Here is a 16,951-nt window from a genome sequence, read left to right as displayed (position 1 = left end):
CACATCTAGAAGGTTAAATTACTTGCCTAAAGTCACCTAGACAGTACGCTTGAGATGTAGGGCTTGAACCTAGGTATTCCAGACATTTAAAGTAATAAATACTATACCATGCAGTAATAATAATAATAATACTTATTTGATTAAATTTGTTTTTCTGGTGTATCAAAGTTCTGGAAACATTATCTGTTACTGAGAATTTGGGTTTCCAGAACCTGACTCTGCTCTGCTAATCTCCACTAAGAGATCTAGAAATAATTAAGAGCAGTGAGGTGGTACAAGTCCCCCCAGTGTGCTCACCAGCCCCATTATATGTGGATCCTGTGGATTCTCAATTGTTCATCCAGATGCTACTAGCTTTTAGAGGTGGGTACTTAGTAACATACTATAGTGAGAACAGGTGTTACAAAGCATCCATGGCAATGGTCTTTGTGTGACATGCTGCCTGTATTCTTAATGCCCATGTGGCAAAGGCCGAAACCACAGCTCCTGGTTGCTAGAAGTAACTTTATCCCCCTTGTGAGCTGTTCAAGTAGTTCTTCTAAGGCATAATGCATCATCTTTGCTGATCTTATAATGCTCTGAATATGTGTCCAATCTGGCTCCTGGAAGAGACGCTGCCACCAGCTATATCAGGAATCCAAATGAGAAGTTCGGAGGGTCTTCCTTGAATCACAGCCAAAGTCTGAAGTGCTCACCTCCTTCATCTCCAACTGATCCACTCTCAGAGACGTCTTTGTCTCTGACTGTCTCTTTTTTGGGACAGCTGCCAGAGACACCAATTGAAAAGTTGGATGACCACTTGTCAGGCATAATGAAGAAGGAATTTATATTCATGCCTAGATTGGATTGGATGCTTATTTAGCCCCTTCTAGATGAAATAGTCTGAGATTGTGTGATTCTGAAAATGAAAATCATGACTTTTGTTTTCCCTGGGGTAAGCTAGCTATATTTGGAGAAAAGAGAACAATTCCTTCTAATATAACTTCAAAGCAATGATTCACCCAATATTTCGTAGTGGCAGTTCTGAGGAATACTTCATATATCCATCTCCAGAACCACTGCAGGAGTTTTACCCCCCCACACACACCCCAAGATTACTAGATCCTAATAATACTACACACACACACACACACACACACACACACACACACACACATTCGCCATTAGAATGTCAGCTACTTGAAGGCAGGGACTACATTTTTACCTTTCTTCTGGTCCCCAATGCCTAGTCCAGTCCCTGAAACAACGTTAAGGCTTAATAAATGTTTGCTGATGAACTGATTCATTGAAGAATGCCCTTTTTAAGGAGCTTTGAATCATTCCAACTCTTTTGGATATTACTTTGAAGTTATTTAGAAAAATGACTCAACCATCCTTACCTTGTGGTAGATATTTATCCAGTTGCTGGCTATATTCCCACAAAGAAATCAAAGAGAGAAAAGATCTAATATCAAAATCCATAAGGATCCCAGGAAAGAAATAATGAAGCATATACCCCCTCTTAGCAAAGATCAGAAGATCAGAATACCATACCTATTTCCAGCAGTGATTCTTGAGCCAGGTGTTCTTGCTTAACTGTTTTCCTGTTATCATAGAAAGTTCAATTTCAATGGGGGAATGGCAATGGGGAGTGGGGAAATTCCAGACCTGATGATAATGTTCAAAAAAGGCATCAAAATTATTTCAAAAGATAAACCAACCTTTTGTCATGAGACAGACTTGAGATCCTGAAACTTTTCTTCCCTGTTAACAGGCTTATAAGTCATTTTTGAGAGAGAGAGACAGAGAGACAGACGGAGAGAGACAGAGAGAGACAGAGAGACAGAGAGAGACAGAGAGAAAGAGACAGAGAGAGACAGAGAGGCACAAAAGAATGCAATAGGAGTTTCAGCCCTGTGAATCTCCTCTTTCTCAGTGAAGTGGAAACATTTTCTCTTTTGCCAAAATTTCTGAGTTGAAGAATGTTGACTATTTCTTGGAGATCTTTATTCAGCAAAAATCAGGGACCGAAAGATTGATTATAACTCAGAAATAGTGTTGTATGACCTCACTCACTTATCCAGCCTCCAGACAGCTACTTAACCAATGGGGGGGAGGAAGGTAGGATGTGTTTATCATTGATTTGGTCTAATGGTGTGGAATACTGTATATACCATCCTATCCACTGAAAATTCTGGTTGGTTTTGCTACTCTGTGCTTTTTGCTTATAATCATTATTACATGAGAGTGGGGGCTCAGTGAATAAGTCAATCTCATCACCCTACCCCACCTACACTAGGAGATAATATGCTATTTGGTAATGTTATTTGTCAGGTGTGAATACATCTCAGTGATTCATTAGGTATGAACAAGGCCTGCACATACCCCTAGGTGTGTCCTCAGAAATTCTGTTTATGTGGTCTGAGGAACTTGCTGATAACTTCTGGGGCCTGAATCAAATGATCTAGCTAGTTGGAATCCATGAGATTTCAAAGTTTTAAAGAAAAAATGAAGGAGGAGGGACTATGGGAGCTTGGCAAGCCAGATGAAGTCAGCAGGGCAACCAGATTACTGAGCAAGAGAAATCGGGACAAGGTTGAGGAATAGACGGGTGAGATTGAAGACAACTAGTTGCCACACAACTATCTTATGTGGGGACTCATATACATCTCCTCCAGAACTGAGGGAAGTTCAAATCAAAGGTCTGCTCTTTCCCCAACTTTCCTTCATAGTCCCTGTCTATTGAGTCACTATAATGTATTCTGACTTCTTTTTTACCCAAAAGGCTCTGGTTTCTGGCAACTTGATTTTTTTCCTTGTTCACAAAGAGGCCATGGATTAGCAAGAGATTAATGTACATGGGAAGCAAAAACTGCAATAATGCAGAAATACGAATCTCTCCTTAAATAGTGACAATTTTGTGGCAATTGTCATGGGGCTTCTAATATTTTTACATCTCTAATTCACAGAGATGAGGATCACATGATCCTGAGGGACCATTATTATAGTTCATGCTTATCATAATACCTAGGTATTATAAGCAAAAGATGGCTCTCTGGGTAGGGGAGGGAGATGAGATATATTGGAACATGATGATGTCAATGAAATTATATCAAATTTTAAAATACTTATGAAAAGTAAAATTAAATACAATAAAACTGCCAAGATCCCTTTAGCCAAACATCTCTGATAGAGTGTTACAGGGTTTTTTCCCCTTGGGTTCTGTGCAGTTTATAGTAATGGAAAGAGAATTGAAGTGAGGAGCTTTAGATTCAAATCTTCTCTCTTCCATCTTTTCTAAGTATAAGCTTGCAAGCCATGTAGTAAGTTGTAATGGTCCTTAGCTTCTCAGAGTCTCAGTTCCCTCTGTTTTCATCCCAACAGGGATAATAATAAAGACACAATAGTGTACTGTTATGAGGAAAAACATTTTGTAAGTTCTATGTTGATAGAGAAATGTGAGTTGGATCTTTTTATTGCTATTGTTATCATCATCATCATCATCATCATCATTCCCGTGCAGTGAGTTAGTTGTGGAAATATTCCTTTTAGATGGTGGTGTCCTCTACATATACCTGTTTACTGACTTTATGCTAATCTCATCAGGTCCAAAGACTTTGCACAGTTTCCCAGAAGGTATTTGTAATAACTCAGAAGAATTTGACTTTTTTTCTAGTCCCATAAGAAAGGCCAAAGAGATGAAAAAAATCTGTTGCTCAGCTTTCAAGATAGATTTGAATGAATACTCCATAGACTTTTCCCAGTAGTACTTGGGCATGAGAGGTAGCCAGTGGGCTAGGCCTAGAGTTGAGGAGCAGGAGAATGGGGACAGAATTCTTTTGAAGGATCACAAAACTCCATTACTAATCTCATGATGCTCATAAAATCAATGGTCCTTCTTTTCAACTAACTAGCCATTGGTGTCGCAATGTGACAGTGAGATAATAAAAACAATTATCAATGAAATAAAGCTGAACACCTCACATAGGAAGCTGGAGAGAGGCCATGTTGGTCTGAACTGTTTGTAAAATTCAATCAATAAGAAGTTCTAAAGAACAACCGAAAATAAGAGGAAAGGATGTCATCAAGGAATTGTATGCCTGAAAGAGAAGATTGCTGGCCACTGGGCAAGAACAAGGATTGCCTGATAAACAACTAAAGTGCCCCACTGGCACCCCCGAGATTCAAGGAAAGAGGAAGGCAGGCCTCCAGAATATTGAGTGAACCTCCATTGACAAGCCAATGGGAGACCATGAACAAAAGCTTCCCAGGATAGACAAGCACAAATGGGTTTCGGTTTGTATTTTCTGCAAGGAACTCCCCAGGTGAGATCCCAGATTCTTTTGCAGAATTATTTTGATGCTCCACTGGAATTTCAACTGAAAGCTGCTCCTGTCTCCCAGCCCAACACAGGATCAGAAGTCCTCGTGAGACTGCTCTGCTCCTAAACCTCGAGCCATGTGAACAGTTGGGATGCTTCTTCAGGTCTTGAAGATCCTGTCTTTCAGCCCCTCAGGTTCCAGAAATGAGCAGATTATCTGCAAACTAAAACACTCCCCAGCTGCTTCTCCTAAGAACAGACATCACAGTTTACTTACGATGTTATTTTTACCTAATTACAATATTTACAGTTTGTGTACAATTTGACATTTGAATTGGGAACTCCTAGACACAAGAATAGCTCCAAAGAGCACGTCAGACATCAGAATTAGATCATAGAGCCCAGATGGTCTAATTGGAAGGGCCTCTGAGACTCTCTGGCTCAAATGCCAACAGAAGGAAGGGAAAAGCCCCCTAAAATGCTGCATGTCTTGTTCAAGGTAGGCTGTGTTTCTAGCTAGACTGCCTGCCCAGAGTTACTTTGTGGTCCTGTTTTATTATGCAGTAGATATTGAAGATATGATGTGATATGATATGGCATGGTATGCATAAGCATATTTATAACATTATATAATATATTTATAATATGTGAGTACATTACATATTATATGAATATAAGATATTATAAAATTTTATATATTACATAAAATGTATAAACATATGTTTTATAATATACTTATACACATTATTATCTCACTTATTCTTACTCATTCACACTATAGAGCCATAGCGAGGAATCGGGGACCTGGGATATTGTGTAGGGGGCTGGGGGACAGGGATCACGGAATAAGGAAAGGCCAATCCACCTGAGTGCCATATAAATGGTAAGCATTTCCAGGGACAGGAGAGTGATGCTGAGAGAAGGAATGAGGCCTGAGCCGGCACTTGTGGCAGGGAGAGCAGGGACAAATGATATCCTTGTGGTGCCTCTTTACAGAGGACTGACCCGTGGTAATGGTGGATGTCCTGTACATCCCGGGCCCCTGAGGCACAGCCCAGTTTGTGCCCATTCTCCTAAGAGCTCTAGCAAGTTCAGCAAAATCTGATTTCAAAGAATTCCCAAATGTAAGAGTTGGGTGGGGCCTCCGTGGCTATCTAGTCCAGCATATAAAGAAAAGCAATAATGCTAATAATGACAACAGCCAACACTAATAAAAGAATTAGTGTCTATGCAGCACTTTAAGGTTTGCAGAGCAATTGATGGATATCACCTTCTTTGATCTCCAAGAACCAGGACCAATAAATATTCTTTACATAATCCCCACTTTATAGATACCGAAACAGAAGCAAACAGCACAGGCTAAAGGACTTGTCCAAGGTCACAGAGGTAGTAAGCATCTGAGGGGCATTTTCATTCAGGTCATTGTGACTCTAGGACTAGCATCCTATCTAAGGTGCCACTTATGGAATACCTGAAGGTGACCATCTAGCTTGTACCTGCACACAGCAAAGGAAAGGAGTTTCTTCTGACAAACACCTCTTCAGGTAGCCCAGGTCACTTTTGGACAGCTCCAATTGGTAGGAAGTCTCTTTGCTTTTCACTGATGCCAAGCCTAACTTTGCCAGTTTCTAATTTCAACTCTGTGCTCCTGGTTCAGCCTTTTGGAGACCAATAAAGGGAGTTTAATAGTCAATCCCTTTCCCAATTTCATCCAAATACATTAAAATAATTATCTTGTCCTCCTAAATTCTTCTTTTTCCCCCAGGCTAAACATTTCCAAGGGCAGCTAGATGACAGAGTGGATATGATGCTGAGTCTGAGGTAAAAAGACTCATTTTCCTGAGTTCAAATCTGGCTTGAGAAACTTAGTAGCTGTGTGACCCTGAACAGATCACTTAACCCCATTTACTTCAGTTTCCCTTTTAGGAAGAAGGAATGGCCAACCACTCCAGGTATCTCTGCCAAGAAAAGCCCAGATGGGATCAGGAAAAGTTAGACACAACTGAAATGACTGAACAGCAATAACAACAAATATGCCCATTTCCTTCCATCATTCCTCACATTTGAAGGATTCAAGTCCTTTCCCAATCCTGATTGCTCTCCTTTGGAAACTCTCCAATTAGCCAATATTCTTCTTGAACACACTTCCTATAACTGCAGCCAATATACAGAGAGATCTGAGTAGGGCAGAGTATTGACCTTTTTTTCCTTCACCTCCTGTTCCTGAAGTTCTTCTCCTCTTAATGAAGCCCCAAATATCATTTATTTTTTTTTGGCTGCCCCTTCCATCACACTGCTGCCTCGTCTTCAACTTGAAGTCTCCTTAAACCTCCAGAACTTTTCCAGAGGCTGTTCAACAATCCTCCAACACCTTGGACTTGTGAAGATGATTTTTGTAACCAAGTGGAAACTATTTACATCTATCCCTAATGAATTCCACCTGACCTTATTAGATGCAGCCTAATACTCCAGCCTGTGAGATGCTTTCGGATACTGCCTCCATCACTGGGTTTGTTGGCTACATCTCCCAGCTTTCTGATATCTGGATCTTTCATGGCCATGATCTCTGTAACTGTGCAGGCCATTGATAAATACATTCGATGGCACAGGGGCAAGCACAGGTACCTGGGATACTCTGTGAGAGACCTCCTGCCTGCAATATTGAGATTGAACCCTTGACTCTTTAAGCCTGCTCATAGAAGAGTTCTGAGTACAACTAATTGAGTTTGTCATCTAGTCCACATCACTCCCTATTTTCCACTAGAATAAGAAGAGATATTTCATCCTTAGCCTTGAAAAAGTCCAGGAAAAGCAAATCCACAGCATTCTTCTGATCTCTTTGTTCATATTTTTCCATGTAATTTTAATAAAAATCATTTTAAAGATATTAATAGCACTTATTTAAAGCTTCATGGTTTGCAAAGCACTTTAGAAATTGAGTTGTTTTGGTTCCTCTCAACAACCCTATGAGGTAAGTACTACTATTGTCCGTATTTACAATGAGGAAATAGAGGCACAGAAACTGGTTAGCTTCCAACGTCCCTCCACTACTCCAAATATGTGGCCTTATGCTTTCTCCCATTCCTATTCCATCTCTTCTTACCTATGACTTTACAAATGTGGAAGCTCCACTTTCTCCATCGGGACTACTAGCAACTCAGCTGGAAATGAGACTTCAAGAGTACTCTAGAACATAGAGGGGGACTTGCCCAGGGTCACACAGAGGCACCATGGAAGAAGATCTTTTTAGAAGCTTTTCTACACAGATCTATACCCGGGATGTCTTTTCTCACCCCCAGTAATCAGTAAACATAAAAACATTGGATTGAGACACGAGTGAGTACCAAAGCCTGAGGTAGATGCCAAGCAAGGGAGTCAGCAAAATTAGATACCATGAAACCAAATGTAGTGACTGATGAAGCTGATGCCCAGACACTGATTAAGGACCTCCTCCATGCAGGCACTCAGACAGGCTCCTGTCTTTGAACTCAGCTCAGTGTCTGGCACATGAGAATTACTTGATGTCTATCTAGTACTCGGACATTCTGGTGTAACTCCTTGCCAGGCAGATTCCGTTCCGTTGTTATAAACAAACGTCTTCACCCATCTGACCCAGATCATCTCTTCATTGCCATGGGCACCTGCTATCATGAAGGCTTTGCTTCGTATCGTTATAGGAATATTTCCTGTGGAAAGTAAATGCTAACATATGTGTCCCTGGGCAGAGAGGAGCTGCACTTCTCTGCCTTCAGCCTGAGCACAGGTAGCTGCTGGGAGCACCGACTTGTCCTTAGGATGAGCTCCTGAGACCGAGTCAAGAAGCACGAGCACTTCGGTGGCTTGAGCTGCCTTCAATGGGGATGGGGTCCTGACCAGCTAATATGAAAGTCTATTGCTCAGTTTCCTCCCGATATCAATACTCAGTATCACATTTGGGTCTTGTAAGTGCTCCCATATGTTTGAGAAATAATTAAATTTTTATTGACATTTTGGCCTGCCTCCTAAAGATGAATTTCCTTCAGCTGCTAAACATTTGATAGGCTTGAAGTGGGTACAGGGAAAGAGAAAAGGTTTTTTCTTTTTCTTTGGGGGGGGGGGGCTAAGAGTGGTTGTACAGGCTTTAAAATACGTAGGAAGGACAAAAAGGGACCCAGCTCTTTTGATCCTGTGTTCTGACATTAGGAGGGCAGAAATGGTTTCCTTTAAAAAAATCACACTGTTCTTTGAGGTGTGGGTAAAGGGGGGGGATCAATGATTTTAGTCTCCTTATTCAATTGGTATCTATCATTCTACAGAAGTTGATAAAGGCCAATTCCTTATCTCAGTGAGGAAATCCTGGCTGTTGCGCAGAATGCTTAAAGCATTTGTCTCACTGATTCAGGCTTTCACCCAGGACATTAGTGCTATGTCAACAATAATGATATTCATAATCGCATCAATAATTTTAAAGAGCAGAGGGGAATGGAGAAGAGAACTGGGTTTAGCTCTGCTTCTGATACATCCTAAATCTGATTTTCTATTACTCAATAAAAGAGTGATTTTCCCTGACTGCTTAGGATTAGTTCACTTTCCTTTCCCCCTCACTACAGAGTCCAAAGCTCTTGATTGTCTTTGCTCCAAACACCAACTTCTGAGATCCTGGGGTCTCACTAAGCTCTATCCAGAGTACCCAAATGCCTCTTAGATTTTGGATTCTGTGACCATTTTTCAAGAGGCAGAAATACTGTACCACGTTATAGCCAAAGCATCCCTAAGCTGGGAGGGAGGGAGGGGTGGTAGTTAGAGAGGATCTACACTGTCCATACAAATTTGCTTTGTACAGATCCCAAATTTGATGTCTAGTATACTTAGACCTATATGGTCCTTTCTCCCATATGAGCTGATTCATCACACACACACACACACACCACATTTCCATCCATACAATATAGATCTCTACTTACCCCAGGATTATTTGAAAACTGGAAACTGAAACAAGGATAGGAACAGGATGCCTTTCCCGTTCTTTCAAACTTCTCCCTTACTACTTGGGGTAGAGGATGGGAGAGGAAGAGCATTTGGCACAGAACCAGGAACTGGGAATCTAGAGATGACCAGAGAATTAGATATAGTTTTCTGGGTTTCTCTGTATATATATGTGTGTGTGTGTACATATATATATATGGAATGCCAGTGTATTTGTGTGTGGTATCTTTGGATATAGAATGTTTGAGCATTTGAATTTATGAATGAGGCATGTTTTGAATTCTGTCCCATGCGTGTGTGTGTGGTGTGTAGAGCCCATGTTTTTTATGTATGTGTTTCTACGATGTAGATTTGAGGGTATAAGTTGTATCTATAAATGTATCTAATATATGTATATAGACATTTGCCTAAATATATATATAATGTATACAAATTTTTCCATGTGTGCATGTATGTATATGTGTGTATACATATATGTACATATGTCTGCATAGGTTTAAATGTGTGTAGATACAGGTATACAAATTAGATTTAGATGTAGATATAGGTTGGGGTCTATGAGGTTCTGGGGACAACCAGCACCTCTTCTGTGAGAGCTTCCTGGCCATTTTCAGAGTTGCTCATCTACCTTTGGTGGCTACCAAAGTTCACCCAAGTCTCCTCTGTGGTCCCAAGAAGTTAGAGCTTGCACAGCTGCCACTCTCTGTTACAACCCTCTCAGCAGAAGGGTTGAAGCACTACCTCCAGGCTATCTCCCGTCATCCGGACTTTTGTCTTGTCCTTGGAATTTGGTGACTGTGGGAAAAAAGAGTGAAGCTGATGACTTTGTACAAACTCTGCCTCACTTAAAACCGACTCATGAGAAAGTCAACCCATCACCCTGGAATGTCACTGGTCCTCTTCGAAATGAAGGATGCACATCTGTTAGAGATTACAGATATAGATAGATAATAATAATAATGCCGTGCTAAGGAATTTACAGTTGTCTTACTTGATCCTCACCATAATCCCAGAAGGCAGGTGCCATTATTTTCCACATTTTTTCAGAGGAGGAAAATGAGGCAAAAAGAAATTGTGACTTGCCCAGGGTCATACAGCTAGGAAGTGTCTGAGCCCAGATCTGAAGCTGGGGCCTCAGGTTCCTAGACCAGGCTCAAGCCACTGAGCCATCTAGTTGTCCCCCTAACCTACTTGCCTTTGGATAGAGATAAGGAGACAGATTTAGACAGACGCAAATATAGAGATATATACCCATATTGTGTGGAACATCCATATATACATCCATATACAATTCCAGAGATATATACACATTTTGTGTGTGGCACTCAGGGTGTAGGTAGAGTATTTGTGCAAATGTGCTTGTCAAGTACTCTGTCTTGCTCTTGGATCTACCCAACTGTTTTCCATATAGTCTCCCCCCTTAGAATAAAAGCCCCCTGAGGGCAATGACTGGATTTTTGTCTTTCTTTGGACCCTCCACACTTAACCAATGCCAGGCTAGAACAAGTTCTTCACCACTGCTTGCTGACTCAACTTGCCTAAAGTAAGAATGGCGTGCTGTATGCCCATCACCGAACTGACGTGTATTTTGACCTCATTATAGATGGTGTATGTATGGGAACAAATGGGGACTTCAGTGTGCATTATTGGGATGCATGCATGTTTCTCTGTGGTTATGTGTCTGTGTGAGCCTGTGCACATCCCCTCACTCCCACCCCAAGGGAAAGCCTTTGGCCTCTGGAAGTGTCAGGAAGGGGCCCTTTGCTATAAATCATGCAAAGCAGCCTTCATAGCAAACAACTTCCCAGAGATCTTGCCCACACTCAACCCCAGCCCACAGATTAAGGTCCCACTACCCAAGGCACAAATAAAATTTCCCTAAGGAGCAGCCTCAGCAAGCCATGCCCCCTGGCTTTAAGGAAAGAGATGGGGAACTGAGCAGCCTCCAGTCCTCAGCTGGACACACATACCTTGAAGACTGGGTTGGCTGGTCCTTGGGCACCACCAGCCTCCTTAGGAACAAGGGCCTGCTCAGAGCCTCCCAAATGAAGAGGAGAGCTTTGGGGGTAAGTATGAGCCAAGATCATGGGGCTTTGCAAAACTCAGCAGGGATGCTGTAGGGGAGCAGCAGGTGTCCTAGAGCCCAAGTTGCTCTAGAATGAAGAAGCCAGGGCAGAGGACAGGGTCCCCAATTCCATGGAGTCTAAGCAAAGCAGAGAGTGCTCTCCAGAGTGTGTGTGTGTGTGTGTGTGTGTGTGTGTTACACCTTTAGAAATCCTCCTCTTTATAGTAATTTTTATTTGTTTGTTACAATAAAGTTCCCAATTATCTCCCTCCTTCTCCTCCCTGCCCTACTGACTAAGGAAGGCTCCATTTTGTGAGAGGAGAGACAGACAGACAGAGAGAAACACATAGGTATTTTGAATGTTTCTATTATCATTTCTTTCCCTGCATGTGGACAGTCAGTTATTCAAACAATATTTCTCTTGTGATACATAAGGTCATCTTGGTTCTGCTCCTTTCTCTCTTTGTAATGTCATATAGATCTTTCCAATTTTTTTGTCTCGAAAATTCCCAGCTCCTATAGCACAGTAGTATTCCATCACAATCATATGCCACAACTCGTTTAGCCATTGCTCAATTGACGAATGTCTCTTTAATTTCTAGTTCTTTGCCAATACAAAGAGTATAACTATTTTATAATGTTATTATATTATAATATAAATATTTTAGAACATGTAAGTTCTCTTCCCTTTCCCCTGATCATCTTGGGAAACAGACATAATAGTGACATTGTTGGATCAAAGAACACTATCTTTAGAGATCATAGGGTCCTCTAGGCTAGTGCCAAATCTCAGAGAAGTCACATCTAAGAAGGGCCAGAGGTATCTCTGGAGAGGCTGGCCAGAGAGAAGAGATGATCCTCTCATTGGATTTATAGAGATGGACAAAGCTGAGGAGTTTCCTCTGGGGCCGAAAAGTAGGGCTGGGGGCACACAGGATCTTGGCTCATGTATGGTGGAGAGTAAAAGGTTGGCTGGGTGGCCCTCTTCCCTCAGAGGAAAGGTCCTCAAAGTGCCCCAACTTAGGGGACAGAGAAAGAGTGAGCCTAGGCAGAAAGATAATCACTTTGCCTTGATTTCTTGAAAAGCTGCTGTCTGGGCAGGGAGAAGGGATGGCCCTGGTGGCTGGGGTTCTGGTTTGTTTGTTTGTGTTTTTAAATCAGTTCCCGCTGGCTTCCCCGCCCTGGCCCAAAGGAAGCTGCCTCTGGACCAACCAAGGGATACTGCTTCTCCAGGAGGGCTAGAACTGGCTCGGAAAGGGAAGAAGGAGATGAAGGAGAGGAGGACGGAAGGGAGAGGAGGCTGAGGGGATAAAGAGAAAGGAAGACAGATAGGAATGGGCGGCGAGAAAAAAGAAAAGCAGTCAAAGACAGAGCTACACAGAAATGAGAGAAGAGAAAACAAAAACAAAGAGACCCGAGCCTTGTAGAGTCGGAGACGTACAGGTAGATAAGACACCTACCTAGAAGACAAATAGGTGAAAGAAAAATGGTACTAGCTCTGGGCAAAGAGGCTCCCCCTGGCTCTGAGTCCAGATTAATCAGGCTTGTCTCTTCCAATTCACAATCCACTTCTTAGGATGATTTACAAAACACTTTGATCTGGAATCAGTTTTGTAGAACTGGGCTGCCCAAATAACCAGCCCTTTGTCTGAACCGCCAGCAGCCTCCCCAGAAGCTGTAGCCTGCAGCCCCGCACCCCATCACTTATTCAGCCCTCCTTCCCACCTCCCCAGTAGTGAGAAGCAGCAAACTCCCCTGGCCTTTTGCAGTGGCCTCAGCTTCCGTTACAGGTTGCTTAACGTAAACCAATGGCTAGAAATGGGAGGCTGGTGCGGGGGTTGGGAGTGGTTTCTGTCTCCTTCGGTTTCTAAAAGCCTAACAGTGCCCCAATTTACTCTGGCCCGCGGGAAACAAACAAACAACAACAACAACCACCACCCGAGGTCATTTAAAATGTAAAACCGGGAATTACTACAAAGCTGTGGGTTTTCTGCTAAGATCCACCCTTAGAGAGAGTCCACCTCCAGGGTCTCCGGGGCGGGGTGCCAAGGACAGGTTGGCTGCTAGTTACCTGAGGTCGCGGCTCATTAGCAAAGCCCGACTTAATTGGGAAGGCAGGAGGAGAAAAGATGTGGGCGGGAAAAGGGAAAGGGATCTCCCATTACAAAAGTTCCCCAAACCTAAGAGGTAAAAGAGAAGCCGGCTCTGCAGTGGTTTTTAATACTCTTCGCTGTCTCACTTTCTGTCTTTCTGTCTCTGTCTCTTTGAGTCTCTTTCATTTCCTCTCTGTTTCTCTTAGTGTGTTCACTTCTATTTCTGCTCTTCTTCTCTGCCTCTATCCATCTCTCTCTTCTCTGTTTCTATCTCTGTCTGCCTCTTCCCTCTCTCCCCCATACCCCGCCTATGAGTCCAACTCTGTCTTTCTGTGTCTACCTCTTTCTGTCTCTAGGTCTGTCTCTCTGCCTGTCTCTGCCCCCAACAAAGAATTCCTCTTTCATGCTTCCTTTCCCTGTTATTTCTCGGACAAGGCTTAAAAATAGGGTTGAAGTTGGATTCCATGCCGCTGCCCCTCTTTCCCTCAACTCCCCTCCACCAAAATGCCTCTAGGGACGGTGTGTTTGTCCCTGACAGATCCTCTTGATTTTTGAGGTATAGATGAGGAATGGGACTCAACTTTCCAGGAGGGCTGACTTCAACTTTAACCTTAATTAGGAAATTTGGGACAATTCAGACGTGGGCGCAAGACAGAGATGAAGAAAAGGGGAAGGGAGGGGGTCTTGTGATGCCTTGGTACTCTTTTCTAGTTTTCCAAAGTTACATGCAAGGGTTGGAGGATAAAGATAGAGAGATAGATAGACAGGCAGACACAGGGAGAGACAGTGAGAAGTCGAATCAGGAGGAGGAGGAAGAGGAGGAAGAAAAAAGGAGGAGAGACAACAGAGCTACAGAGACAAAGCAATCTCAGAATAGCAAAACAAGAAAATTATTTTCCTTTCCTTATGGCATCTAAAAAAGATCTTCACCCATTAAATTTAAGAAATAGGCAGACAATTTAAAGGAACATGGGAATGCTGCTGGAATGGGGATTTGGAGCCAGCTGGAGAAACTCACATACTCGCTAATTAAGAGGCTACACTTAACAAAACAAAAGCAAGCAAACAAACAACAACAAAAAACTTTCTCTCCTAAAAAAATGTTTTTAACACTGAATGTGATAATTTCTTAAAGGAGGTCATTAAAAATGATTTGCTACCTTTTAAATAATAATAAAAACTAACAATAGTAGCAACAATAGTTGTATTGACATTTATACAATGATTAGAGGTTTGCAAATTACTCTTAATTCATGCTCTTCTTTGAGCCTTCCTCTTTCCCCATCCCCCTCACTCACTGGAGTCTGCCTTCGTAACTACCAAATGCTAGATTCTGGAGGCTTTGTGGCTGTTTCTGTTTGTTTGTTTTGTTTCATTTTTAGAGGACTGTAGGAGCAGAACCCTGGGTCAAGTTTTGCCAGGAGAGGAGAGTTGGTGTGACTATTTCTTAAGTGAGGTAATGAAATGGGTAGGATACCTTCCCAGCCAGTTTAAAAGTGATGAAAAAGGATATTCATAGAACCCTGTGCAGGATAATCAGATCTCTGTCTAAATTAGCAGTACACCTGGGATTAGATTCTCAGAGGAGTCTTTTACTTTTGGAGTGTAGAGTTAAGTTTTGTCTGACATTATTTGGTCTGAAGTATGTTTAACATTGTCAACTTCAAAGCCAATGTAAGCTCCTAAATACATTTTTATTGTGACTAGGACTGTAAAAAATAAAATAAAATAAGATGAACATTGAGGGTAAGGTTGAGCTAACTTTCTGAAATCGAAGGCCATTGTATGTTATCAGAGGCAACACTTCCTAATGGGGAGAGAGAACTGGTCTCCCCCTTAGGACACATCCTGGCTAAATTACCCTGGGCAAGTCATTGAGCCTCTATGTCCCCTCTGAGATTACCTAAAAAATGAGAAGCTATAGAACAGTTATTGGTGTGCAGTAGTAATAGTTTTCTGACTGCAAAGAATTCCCCAGGTTTTTGAAATCCTGGACTAAAAACAAAACAAAACAATCTAGATGTCCATGGCAACCTAGTCAAAAACATCAAAGGTGATGCATTCACTGATCAAGTTCATAAATATAACATCTTTCTGATGCATAACATCAATATTGCTATAATGCCTATCTATAACTATATCTATTAATTCATCTACACACAAACACGGTGAAATATCTCTTAGCACAAACCTTGGCGTCAAATTATATTCTCATATCTGGCCCTGGCAGCAGGAAATTATTTTAGTATTGTGATAATGTGAGGGTTTATTTCTTTTAAAAAAAATGAAAGCATCTCTCAAGATATCTATAAAAATACACAAAGAATAAAGCAGTTCTCTGACCATTTCAGAGGTGGTATTATTACCTCTAGAAATGAAGATCAAAACTCATCCATGCCTCTATATCCCTACATCAACAAATAGGCATCTAGGACTGTGTATAGATGTAATAGACATATTAGGTGCAGTTATTTGATTAAAAAGCTATTTCTCTAGAGCAGTATCCATATAGGTTATCTATCAGAATTATAGAAATGAATCTAGATTACATTGAAGTGGTAGTTCTGTGTTGCTAAAGTGACTCAGTTTCTTCACATGTCTCATTTGTACATTTAACTATTTTCCCTTCATGCTTATATATATATATATACATATACATACATATATACATACATACATATATATATATATGTATATATATATATATATATATATATATATATATATGTCTAGATGTGCTTGCATCCCCAGTGTATTGTAATCGGCAGAACAGGGGACAGGTCCATCTTCTTGTTGTGGTCCTGGCGTTCTATTGTTTTGTTCTGAGTTTTCTGTTTGCTTTGTTTGTGTCCCGAGCATGTTTGAGGAATGATTATTGAAAAATGGTTGTATGTATATTCAGTTCTATACACACCCGCCAATGACAATATATTTGCAAATGCCTGTGCCTAGATAAATAGGTTGATAGATATTGATCCAGATAATGCAGATATATTATGTACGTGTACATATAATATACATATTTGGGAGACAGAAGAGAAGAGAAGAGAAGAGAAGAGAAGAGAAGAGAAGAGAAGAGAAGAGAAGAGAAGAGAAGAGAAGAGAAGAGAAGAGAAGAGAAGAGAAGAGAAGAGAAGAGAAGAGAAGAGAAGAGAAGAGAAGAGACGAAAGGTGGAGTTTCCGTAGAAATGTAGAGCTAGTGGGAGAATAGCTCTTAGCAGGCTTTATGAACTCTTTTGCCTGGAATTAGAGCTACTTGCGGCGCGGACGCCTCTCTTAAAGAAAGAGATGGAATTTCATCCAACCTCCCAAACTATCAACCTCTGAAGGCGTCTGAATTCTCCCAAGGATTCGGTCGTTTCTGAGCTAAAAACAAATGTGTATTTTGAAACCTTGTACCCCTAGGCTGGGCAGAAGGCGCCCATCCAGTAAGGGCCCCGCAGGTCCTCAGGCTTCTTCGCTTCTATGCCCAGAAGTAAAGCGAAGCCGGGTTGGGCTGGCCTCGGGGTGGTGAGGAGAGCTCTGGGG

Source organism: Monodelphis domestica, chromosome 5 (genome assembly GCF_027887165.1).
Source record: "Monodelphis domestica isolate mMonDom1 chromosome 5, mMonDom1.pri, whole genome shotgun sequence".
Classification (NCBI taxonomy): Eukaryota; Metazoa; Chordata; class Mammalia; order Didelphimorphia; family Didelphidae; genus Monodelphis; species Monodelphis domestica.
The sequence above is the reverse complement of the archived record's forward strand: the minus strand, read 5'-3'. Positions refer to the sequence as shown.